The 12,184-nt window shown below is 42.8% G+C and overlaps 1 protein-coding gene across 1 annotated transcript in view; it reads right to left on the bottom strand.

The window, feature by feature from the left end:
* LOC109887491 (glutamate receptor ionotropic, kainate 4) overlaps positions 1–8,684 on the bottom strand; it is a 435,871-nt gene extending 427,187 nt beyond the window's left edge. Inside the window, exon 1 of the mRNA XM_031790434.1 lies at positions 7,831–8,684. The gene's annotated coding sequence lies outside the window, so the exon portion shown is untranslated. The remainder of the gene's footprint in view (positions 1–7,830) is intronic.
* Positions 8,685–12,184: the final 3,500 nt, after the last annotated feature.

Here is a 12,184-nt window from a genome sequence, read left to right as displayed (position 1 = left end):
CAATCTCCATAGACAAACATTGGCAGTAGAATGGCCTGTATTAAAGAGCTCATTGACTTTCAACCTTGCACCGTCATAGGATGCCACCTTTCCAACAAGTCAGTTCATCAAATTTCTGCCCTGCTAAAGCTAAATGCTGTTATTGTGAAGTGGAAACGTCTAGGAGCAACAACGGCTCAGCTGCGAAGTGGTAGGCCACACAGAACGGGACCGCCCAGTGCTGAAGCGCGTAGTGCGTAAAAATCCTCTGCCTCAGTTGCAACACTCACTTACGAGTTCCAAACTGCCTCTTGAAGCAACATCAGCACAATAACTGTTCATCGGGAGCTTCATGAAATGGGTTTCCTTGGCCGAACAGCCACACAAAATCCTAAGATCACCATGTGCAATACCAAGCGTCGGCTGGAGTTGTGTAAAGCTCGCCGCCATTGGACTCTGGAGCAGTGGAAACATGTTCTCTGGAGTGATGAATCACATTTCACCATCTGGCAGTCAGACGGACAAATGTGGGATTGGAAGATGCCAGGAGAATGCTACATGCCCAAACGCATAGTGCCAACTGTACAGTTTGGTGGAGGAGGAATAATGGTCTGGGGCTGTTTTTCATGGTTTGGCCTAGGCCCCTTAGTTCCAGTGAAGGGAAATCTTAACACTAAAGACGTACAATAACATTCTAGATGATTCTGTGCTTCCAACTAGGGCTGGGCAATATGGCCAAATCTCATATCCCAATAACGATACATATCCCAATACATATCACGATACACCACATTTTCTTTAAATTCTATTTATAAATAGTTTATATAAAATTAAAAGGCCTATTTCTTATTAGATTTTGAATTATACTCAACAAACAAAAAGGTCATTACTCATATTTGATTATTTATTTTATTTTGAACTTGTGCAAATTTTCAGTTAAGCATGTAACAAAATCTAAAATATGAATGTATAAAATCTAAAATGATAAATAGAAAACACTTCAACGGTGGCCTCCCGGGTGGCGCAGTGGTTAAGGGCTGTGCCACCAGAGACTCTGGGTTCGCACCCAGACTCTGTCGCAACCGGCCCCGACCGGGAGGTCCGTGGGGCGATGCACAATTGGCCTAGCGCCGCCCAGGTTAGGGAGGGCTTGGCCGGTAGGGATATCATTGTCTCATCGCGCACCAGCGACTCCTGTGGCGGACTCCAAGGTTGCCAGGTACACGGTGTTTCCTCCGACACATTGGTGCGGCTGGCTTCCGGGTTGGATGCGCGCTGTGTTAAGAAGCAGTGCGGCTTGGTTGGGTTGTGTATCGGAGGACGCATGACTTTCAACCTTCGTCTCTCCCGAGCCCGTACGGGAGTTGTAGCGATAAGACAAGATAGTAGCTACTAAACAATTGGATACCATGAAATTGGGGAGAAAAAGGGGTCAAATGTTTTAAAAAATTTTTAAAATAAAAAACACTTCAAATATAGTTGCAAACAAAATAAATATAGGTCTAAAATATATATATTTTTTTGGGGGGGGGGCTTACCTGTTATTTTAGTATTAATACGTGTCACATATCAATTTGCATTTGGTACCTTGGGTCGAGTGTTAGCACCAACTCACGAAACCCCCGTTTCTCGGCCGTGTAAATTGGGGCCATGTCTTTGCAGAGGTAAGTTGTAACGGCAGCTGTTATCTCCTTCCATCTTCGTGATTCTTTGCCACATGGCCTCTTGCAACGTCTGAGTTGTTTTGAGCACTTGACTGTACGTTTTGGGGTCTCGTCCGTAGACTCTCTCCGTACTGTTTGAGAACCCTGAACCCTGACCACAACCCCATCGAACACCTTTGGGATGAATTGGAACGCCGACTGTGAGCCAGGCCTAATTGCCCAACATCAGTGCCTGAATTCACTAATGCTCTTGTGGATGAATGGATGCAATTCCCCGCAGAAATGTTCCTACATTTAGTAGAAAGCCTTCCCAGAAAAGTGGAGGCTGTTATTGCAGCAAAGGGGGACGAACTCTATATTAATGCACATGATTTTGGAATGAGATGTTTGACGAGCAGGTGTCCACATACTTTTGGTCATGTGGTGTTCTTTTGAGGAAAATAGGCACGTTTCTCGACTCATACCCCGACTTTGAGAAGGGATGGCATGATAATTAGCTTAGCAACCGCATGACGCAGCATGGCAACATGAACGTGATTGGTCAACAGTCTGCTGGGTGGGGTGTTATACGTTCCTACATTCATTGCCCAATGGGATTCCTATCTCCTCCTTTCACAAATATATCTGGCAGAGCAGCCCAGGCGGAGCGGTCGAGTGACAGACATACAGGAGCAGTTAATGGATTTACTAATGGAGGAAGTTCTTTCTGATTTAGAGTTTCGGGCAGGGCCTCACATTTGCCAGAAGCATTCGGGCCTGGGTAGTGTAGGGACTGAAAGTTGCAGGCATGGGTAGGGCTCGGGCTTAAAATGTATTCCCATGCAGAGCTCTGTCTTTCCTCTTATCTATAGGGCAAACTAACATACAGTATGTCCCCAACATAAGGTGCAAGGTAAGGGCTTGCTGTATTGTGCCCAGAAAATAAACTATATATAGATCTCTATTCATGCATCATTTTCAAATGTAAAACTGACCCTTTTGAGTGGATGGTAGATCTTTAAACTGCCCCATTAGTTCATGGCAACAAGTTACAAATCAGGGATTCTTCTGTCATTGAAATCCTAAGCATTTTTTCATGCAAACTAAGTCCAAACAGTGTAAAAAAAAATCATAGATTAAAAAATACATAAAGCATTTTAACATCCCGAAGTGTTCAGTATTTGACTTAAACCAGCTATAAGCTGGTAGAAAATATAATGAACCTATATTTGTGTTTATAATATAATATTTGAGAACTAACAATCACCAAAATAAAATCTAGACAATCAGGAAGAATTTTAAATGCCAAAACAATGAATTGAACAGTATTTATTTTACATGATTTTGTAGAATTGCAGGTTAAATTAAAAAAAATGTATCTACACCACCAAAAATACTCTAAAATTCAACCACACAGATCGCCCAACCACACCCATTTGCAAGGTTTTGTCTGGACCAAAAAGTGGCAGGGGGCCATGCCACACCCACTTCCTAAGTACCTTTTTGATCTTTTTAATTCTTTAAAATATTCACAAAGAAATCTACTGCCACAAGGAATCCAATCATAGACATCTGCCTTGGACATACTAGGTGTAAAAGTATAGCTTCCGTCCCTCTCCTCGCCCCCTACCTGGGCTCCAACCAGGGACCCTCTGCACACATCGACAACAGCCACCCTCGAAACATAACATTGTTACCCATCGCTTCACAAAAGCCGCGAACAACTACTTCAAGGGCTCAGAGCCAGTGACGTCACCGATTTGAATCGCTAATAGCGCGCACCCCGCTAACTAGCTAGCCATTTCACATCGGTTACATAGGAGTTTTTCTTGAGCATGAAGAAAAAACTATCATCCCTAGTTAAAGTTCAAGGCTATAACATGGGCCAACAGATGTTCCTGCTCAGTTCACATGGTCATGGAAAACTCCTGTCCATGCAAAGCATGTATGATGTATTATTATGAATTATGTACATATGTATGACTGACTGACAGAGAAGTCCTCAGACCACTGCCATAATCGACTACAGTATTTCACAGTCAAAAACGAGATCCATATTAATTGAACACCTCTGAAATAAAAAGTGAATTATAGATTATTAGGACTGTGTGCCGCAGAATATGATTCCTTAATAGTTTGCAACTTGAATATTTTACTGATTGGTTGCAGAGGAAATGAAAACACATTGCTGAATCGTATTGAAGTTGAGGTTAAGGCAAAGGCAGACCATTTGTCTACGTCAATGTACCATAGGGAAATTAAGCATCCACATGCCTCGTGCGAATGCCCAAGATTCAGGAGAGCCCACGTCAGAGCCAATTTGTATCAGACGCCTTTGAAATGTGATGCACTGCTCAGTAGGTCTTGGTGAGGTGCCTACTGGCTATCCAGTTCAATGCTAATCAATATGTCTCGCATCCTAACATAGCAAATCCCACATGTGAACGCTTTCTGACATTGATTTCATTGATCATAGCCTGTAAGCGCAAACATTGTAAGACATACCTGCGTACGTTAGATTGTATACGAACGAGCGCAATGTGCGTAAGACTGTCGCAAATACGAAACACAGAAACAACAAGATGAGATCCAGCCATGGTAACATATGTTACTGTAACATAGCATATGTTATAATTAGGCTATATATAACATGTTTAAGTTGATTGTTCCACGGGTGACTGAGGCCCAAGTGACCCAGCTGGTAGTCTCTATTCTGCTCCTACCTATCACGGTCATCAGTGGTTGACATGGACTTTTAGGGACCGTCTTAGAAAGCCAGTCATCCTGGCTGAATCCTTTCATAGAGCACACTCACAGCTTTCAGATCATTGCAAGTTAATTAATTCATATTTCAAATCTCTTCAAAGCCTGAAGCGGCCCGTCCCGATTGCTAATATTGGAATGAGCTTTGGAAACAAAAAGTAATTATGCAGCAGTAGAAAGATCTATATGCTACAAACTCAAACTCCCTTTTATGTCCTCCCTAATGACATTTCTATCACATGTATAAAGGGCCCAGAGTTTTTCCTGACAACGTGACCTGACCAGGTAAACTACTATAGGGCCCAAAGTTTTTGGGTCTGTGTCTGGAAAAACTATTGGCTCTACACTCGCCACAGGTTCGCAGAGTTTATCGGACTGACAAAGTTTTTAAGCACATTTCCATTAGCTGAGTCATAAGCTTCTCAAGCAGAATTTGTCCCCTGGGTAATCTTCCGATTGTCAAATGACTTGAAAGTGGCCCTTGAAGTTAAATGTTGTGAATGATTGTCCTTGTCTCAATTCTGTAGAGATCACCTTCCATCAGATGGTGAACAATGGATGCAGTAGGCCTGTTAACCTTCACTACACTAGGGAGTTGTGCCTCGGTGTCCAATCCATCAATTGATCAAGCATTCAATGAGATCATGCATCTTACTTCACTTTTCTGTCAGCCGGTGCAAATTGCAACAACACACAGGTGTTTGCTCAGGCAGTCATCCAGCAGAGGAAGAGCTGAAAACTTCATTTGGATTTTGGGGCTGTAGCTGTTTTACCTTAACATCGTTATACTCTGAGGAATTATTGGGGAATATTTCACGAAAACAATTTCCTGTGTGCAGCACTTTGGCCATGAAAGTTTAAGCAGATAATCCAAGGATGCCCCATTCAACCTTGGAGAGTCTCCGCTAGTGCACAAATGGTGGTCAGAGAGTTGGACTTGGGGCCATTAAGATGCAGTGTCAAACACATGAGGGACAGTGTTTAGTGTACCCTTGAGCAAATTACTCCACCTGAAATTCAACAGCAAACAAACCGGAAGAATTAATATGATAAATGTGACCTATGGGAGGTGTCGGCTATGCAAATAGATAAATCATCTTTGGATAAAAAGGGCCCTATTTAATGCATACTGGATGCATGCAGTGAGTGTGTGTGTGTGTGTGTGTGTGTGTGTGTGTGTGTGTGTGTGTGTGTGTGTGTGTGTGTGTGTGTGTGTGTGTGTGTGTGTGTGTGTGTGTGTGTGTGTTTTCAGCAGGCTGCCAGAGAAAGGGGAATGCGGATGGCTGGCTAAATTAACTCAGACAGATGTTGAGCACGATAGAGCTGGGCCCTGCCCACTTAGAGGAAATGGGACTTTGTTAAGGACTAGTGACTGTCACTCTGTCCCTAACTGTTCAGGGGAGAGTGGGTGATGATAATTCACCTTCAACACAATCATCCCAGATAGCTGGGGAGGAATGTCATGGGCACCCCATGTGGGCCTCACGTCCAGTACACCGCACGCACACGTATGAAAACACACACACACACCGGCAGTTGTAGATTATCCATCTCAATTTAACACTAAGAAAAGCCCATATTTTCAGAACTCAGACATGTGGCTTTTCTTCCCTGGCTGAATGCAGGTCTTAAGCCATGACATAGTGTAGTAAGACACCAAAGGCCTAATATGTCTAATTGGTAGGCTCTAGTTGCTCTACAATTAGTTTGATGAAATGCAGAGCAGTGTTTTCCAAATGGTGGCTGGTGAGTCAAGGATAAATCTGGGATTAAGTTTAGGAAAATGATTGTATCTCTTTGAGGGAAAGTAAGAACTCTTGAATGGCTTTAGGTAAACCACAAATCCCAATGCAAAAAAGGTTTTGGAAATGGATTAGGAGTATGTACACAAAGGTGCACAAATGTGGTCCACAAGGGGGTGCCAAATAGCCTCCTAAACCACCAACTAACACCCCTGAGCATGCACCCACTCTCTCCGTCTCGCGCGCACGCGCGCGCTCTCTCTCACACACACACACACACACACACACACACACACACACACACACACACACAATATCCTGCAACATGTGTGTCCCTTATTCTAAACCTTCAATCATCAGATAAGTGGATGGAATAGATGTGCAAGGGAATGTCATATACCGTATGAGGCTCTCAGCAACGGCAAAGCACAAAAATATAAACTAATCAATGAATGAATCAGTGAATACCAATCAAATCGATCAATTACTCTAGATAATTCATATATTATTCTGACTCCGATGGAGTTGACATGCATCAGAACCTTGTGAGCATAGAGGCTGTCACAGGTGAGGCTTCCTAAATCAGATGTATGCCATCTGTGGTCAGGGCTACTTTTTTTTTGAAAGGGGGGGGGGGGGGGGGGGGGTCACTGACAGTCACTCAATTAGCCCATGTCACCAAACATTTTTAGAGTGTTAAATTAGCTATCTAAACCTCATCTGCAAATGACTGGCCGGGCCCTGACCTCCAGGGGGCCCCCATTGATTTTGTTAGTCACTCTCACTCAGATATCATATTAACATGGCACAAGGCATGGCAAAATATACAGAATTGCAGGAGATTAGCTTTTAAACTGCAAAAATGTCTCTCCACCCCATGGCAAAATGTGTAAATTGCAGAACATTTTCTGAAAAATGTTTCTCTCTACCCTATGGCAAAATGAGTAAAATGTTCTTATAAAATAATATAATAAAACTGCAACATTTTCTCTACGCCCCATGGCAAAAGGTGTAGAATTGCAGGAAATTAATTTTAAAACATTTTTGCTCTCCACTTTCCAAAAAATGTTTTGCCAGCCAGGTGGGGCCCCCAACCAAATCTCGATTAGGGCCCCCAAAAGGCTAGGGCGGCCCTGTCTATAAAAATCTGCCCTGAATGACACTTGTATCCCAAAGAAAGACAGTTTGTCTTCCAACCAATTTTGTGGCTGGAATTTTCCTTGGGTGTTTATTTTTTAACTCTATAGTACATATATGATATGCCTTCATGCCTCAAACTTCAAATAGGCTTAGCTTAACTCAGTTTAAAACCCCATTTAGGTTACATTACAAAAGCACAAATGCAACAATTTACTTTTCAGAGAGGATAGGTGTGTGAGGCAATTCCTATAGGAAAACATTTGATTAACTTAATTCACCATAATTGAGATAGATAGGGAATGAATGAATGAAAGGGGGGGGGGGGGGGGGCAGATAAATCAGGTTATTCAATTGACGCAACGCAGACCCATTTGAGGGACGGATAAGGCATCTTGCATAGGCTATGGACATTAGGCTATGGACATGATGTGGTCTTATATTCTCAATGAACCCTATTAACCGTAAACAACACATAACGAAAGTCAATAGCCTACCATTGCTCAAATGTATTATCTCAAAGAGCAGTACACAAGCAGTCATTGTAGACTTGTACACTTTCTTACCTGGCTCTTCAACATCAATCGACGTTTTTGCTGTTTTAGCAGTGCTTCTCTTTATATCTCTTTTGGTATTTTCTCCTTATGGAACAGGTGTAGACTCGGTTGGCTTTAGCGGTAAGGGAAAAAACGGCAGCAGTTTGTGCAATGCAAGCCCCGGTTTTCTATAGCAATGCGCTTCCGCGGGTAGCCCTTAATATGGGGTAGCCTCTTGCACGCTGGTATAGGGAGAAATAACCTGCTATATGCGCGTATCGACCAGGCTACTCACTCAATAACCATTTTAAAATCGGTCCCCTTTCCGTATATCCTTGCGGTACCAGTTATATGGGGCATTGATTCCTTCTCTTATATCCGCATCCAAAATAGTTGGAAATTATCCTCTACTTTTCTTTTAAGAAAATGAGTGGTCCAATTCCTCCAAATGTGAACAATTGTCGTTTCCTTGGAGTACTTTCTTGCCTTGAAATGGACAAATAGCTTGAATTTATTTCAGCCTATCTATTTCAGTTTATTCTCAAAAAAAAATAGGGCTCTCCCTCCTTCCCTTTGCTCCTGCGGCCGACCGGCCGTAGTTGAAAATGCTTTACCACAGCTTGAGCTTCAGGGAGGGTACGGAACGCAATGCATCCAAATGTCAACGGTTAATTCAATCTCTCGAAATATAAATCAAGCATTTACCGAATAAACTATCTCAAATTTCGTTTTAAAGAATCAACTGAACATCAAGTGCCATCCGGAACGATGCTGGAGAAAGACGCCGCTGCGAAGTGAAGTCCCCCTCACACTAGCTTTTGGTGCCTTACTAGAGTACATCCAATGTTAAAGGAACCAGCACTTGTTTCTGTGCAGTGAGTTTACAGGTGCATCACTATACAGCATATGGAGTGTTATCCCAGCGAGCACATTTGGTTCCTTGGAAGTTGTGAGAACGTACGTTTTTGGTTTCCCATTAGTTCTGGGATCGAAGGAAGCCACGCGTTTCCTGACTGGCAAAACTGAATGTTTGTTAAACGTTCTGAGAACATCAGTCAAAATGTAGCCTTTTTAGGTTGAAAATGTTTAACTATTGTTCCCTGAAAGTTTTCCTGGGAGGTTTTATTATCATTCTGAGAACGGAAATTATAGGCTATCTGAAAATAATTGTATAACTTTCTGGAAACATTAGCTAAATGTTTTGAACGAAATGTTAAGGTTGTTTTGAGGTTTTTGAATGACTTAAAACTTTCACTGAATGTTTAAATTAGACATGTATTTGTATATATTTTTAGATAAACCAAATCCTTTAATTGTTACGGCTTTCTTCCGTTGAAGGAGAGTCGGACCAAAATGCAGCGTGGTTAAATCGAGACATCTTTAATGACGATAAATACGAAACAATACAAAAACAACAAACGAAAAATGTGAAAACCTATACAGCCTGTCTGGTGAACACTAACACAGAGACAGGAACAATCACCCACAAACACACAGTGAAACCCAGGCTACCTAAATATGGTTCCCAATCAGAGACAACGAGAATCACCTGACTGATTGAGAACTGCCTCAGGCAGCCATAGACTATGCTAGACACCCCTACTCAGCCACAATCCCTATACCTACTAAAACCCCCAATACCACAACACAACACAAAATAACCCCATGTCACACCCTGGCCTGACCAAATAAATATATAAACACAAAATACTAAGACCAGGGCGTGACATTAATATTGCAGATAGATTGTGGCTTCTAGCAATGAAATTATCTGCATCATTTCCACCAACCCCCCTACATTTTTGTTGTAAATATATTATTCTAAATATATATATTTATATAATTCTTTTTTAATTATATTTTTTTCCTTCTTTATTATTTTACCCTAAACCTACCACCACTTCCCTTATTGGAGTAAACTAATGGATAGCAATACATAGGCTTCCACTTCCAGCTTATACATACTACATCCATTTCACAGACAGTATATATTTCCAATAGTTATCTATTGTTTTGTTTTAGTCCCAGCCTTCAGCTACCCTCAACCCCTCCCATCTATCTCTGAATACCATCCAGTTTAGATATCTAGCTGTCATATATTTTCCCACTGTGCTGTGCTCTTTCACATAAGTTCTGAACCTTTCTATTCGCATAGTTTCTACATATTGTATATTAAAGATAAACACCTTCGCTAAGAGTATTATGGTGGCGAGTTTTACACCACTTCAGCTGACGCTTGACATTAAGCATGATGATCTTAGGCTTGTGTGCTGATGCTTGGCCATGGAAACCCATTGCATGAAGCTCCTGACGAACAGTTGTTGCGCTGACGTTGCTTCCAAAGGCAGTTTGGAACTCGGCAGTTAGTCTTGCAACCGAGGACAGATAAATAAAAAAATATGTGCTACGCTCTTCAGCACTCAGCGGTCCATTCTGTGCTCTTGTGTGGCCTATCACTTCTAAGCCGTTTGCTCCTAGATGTTTCCACTTCACAATAACAGCACTTACAGTTGACCGGGGCAGCTCTAGCAGGTCAGATATTTGACAAACTGACTTATTGGAAAGGTGGCATCCTATGACGGTGCCACGTTAAAAGTCACTGAGCTCTTCAGTAAGGCCATTATACTGCAAATGTTTGTCTATGGAGATTGCATGGCGGTGTGCTTGATTTTATACACCTGTCTTTTTAAACACCTATCATAATAACCGAATACAGCCTATTAAGCTGCATATATAGAGAAAGCATGCCCACATGTAGGCCCTGAATAAACCCCAATGCATTTAAAAACTCCCCCCTAGTTTATTCCTGACTAATTTTGGTCTTTGGGTACTTTTGTGTTCCAGTTCCTTGTATTTGGGGATTTATTATTTCATAAATTGTCCTAGTTTTTATGTATTTATAAATAAAATACAGTTGAAGTCGGAAGTTTACATACAAAGCATTACATGGGCTTGCTCCTACCTATCTCTCTGATTTGGTCCTGCCGTACACACCTACACGTATGCTATGGTCACAAGACGCAGGCCTCCTTACTGTCCCTAGAATTTCTAAGCAAACAGCTGGAGGCAGGGCTTTCTCCTATCGAGCTAAATTTTTATGGAATGGTCTGCCTACCCACGTGAGAGACGCAGACTCGGTCTCAACCTTTATGTCTTTACTGAAGACTCATCTCTTCAGTAGGTCCTATAATTGAGTGTAGTCTGGCCCAGGAGTGTAAAGGTGAACGGAAAGGCACTGGAGCAACGAACCGCCCTTGCTGTCTCTGCCTTGTCGGTTCCCCTATCTCCACTGGGATTCTCTGCCTCTAACCCTATTACGGGGGCTGAGTCACTGGCTTACTGGCGCTCTTCCATGCCGTCCCTAGGAGGGGTGCGTCATTTGAGTGGGTTGAGTCACTGACGTGATCTTCCTGTCTGGGTTGGCGCACCCCCTTGGGTTGTGCCGTGGCGGAGATCTTTGTGGGCTATACTCAGCCTTGTCTCAGGATGGTAGGTTGGTGGTTGAAGATATCCCTCTAGTGGTGTGGGGGCTGTGCTTTGGCAAAGTGGGTGGGGTTATATCCTTCCTGTTTGGCCCTGTCCAGGGGTTTCGTCGGATGGGGCTACAGTGTCTCCCGACCCCTCCTGTCTCAGCCTCCAGTATTTATGCTGCAGTAGTTTATGTGTTGGGGGGCTAGGGTCAGTCTGTTATATCTGGAGTAGTTCTCCTGTCTTATCCGGTGTCCTGTGTGAATTTAAGTATGCTCTCTCTAATTCTCTCTCACTTTCTCTCCTTTCTTTCTTTCTTTCTTTCTTTCTTTCTTTCTTTCTTTCTTTCTTTCTTTCTTTCTTTCTTTCTTTCTTTCTTTCTTTCTTTCTTTCTTTCTTTCTTTCTTTCTTTCTTTCTTTCTTTCTTTCTTTCTTTCTATCTCTCTCTCTCTCTCTTGGAGAACCTGAGCCCTAGGACCATGCCTCAGGACTACCTGGCTTGATGACTCCTTGCTGTCCCCAGTCCACCTGGCCGTGCTGCTGCTCCAGTTTCAACTGTTCTGCCTCCGGAATTGGAACCCTGACCTGTTCACCGGACGTGCTACCTGTCCCAGACCTGCTGTTTTCATCTCTCTAGAGACAGCAGGAGCGGTAGAGATACTCTGAATGTGATCGGCTACGTAAAGCCAACTGACATTTAGTCCTGAGGTGCTGACCTGTTGCACCCTCGACAACCACTGGGATTATTATTATTTGACCCTGTTGGTCATCTATGAACATTTGAACATCTCGGCCATGTTCTGTTATAATCTACACCCGGCTCAGCCAGAAGAGGACTGGCCACCCCTCGTAGCCTGGTCCCTCTCTAGGTTTCTTCCTAGGTTCTGGTGTCACGCCCTGACAATAGAGAGCCCTT

Source organism: Oncorhynchus kisutch, linkage group LG15, assembly GCF_002021735.2.
Source record: "Oncorhynchus kisutch isolate 150728-3 linkage group LG15, Okis_V2, whole genome shotgun sequence".
In the NCBI taxonomy this organism is placed as follows: Eukaryota; Metazoa; Chordata; class Actinopteri; order Salmoniformes; family Salmonidae; genus Oncorhynchus; species Oncorhynchus kisutch.
The sequence above is the reverse complement of the archived record's forward strand: the minus strand, read 5'-3'. Positions and strand labels throughout refer to the sequence as shown.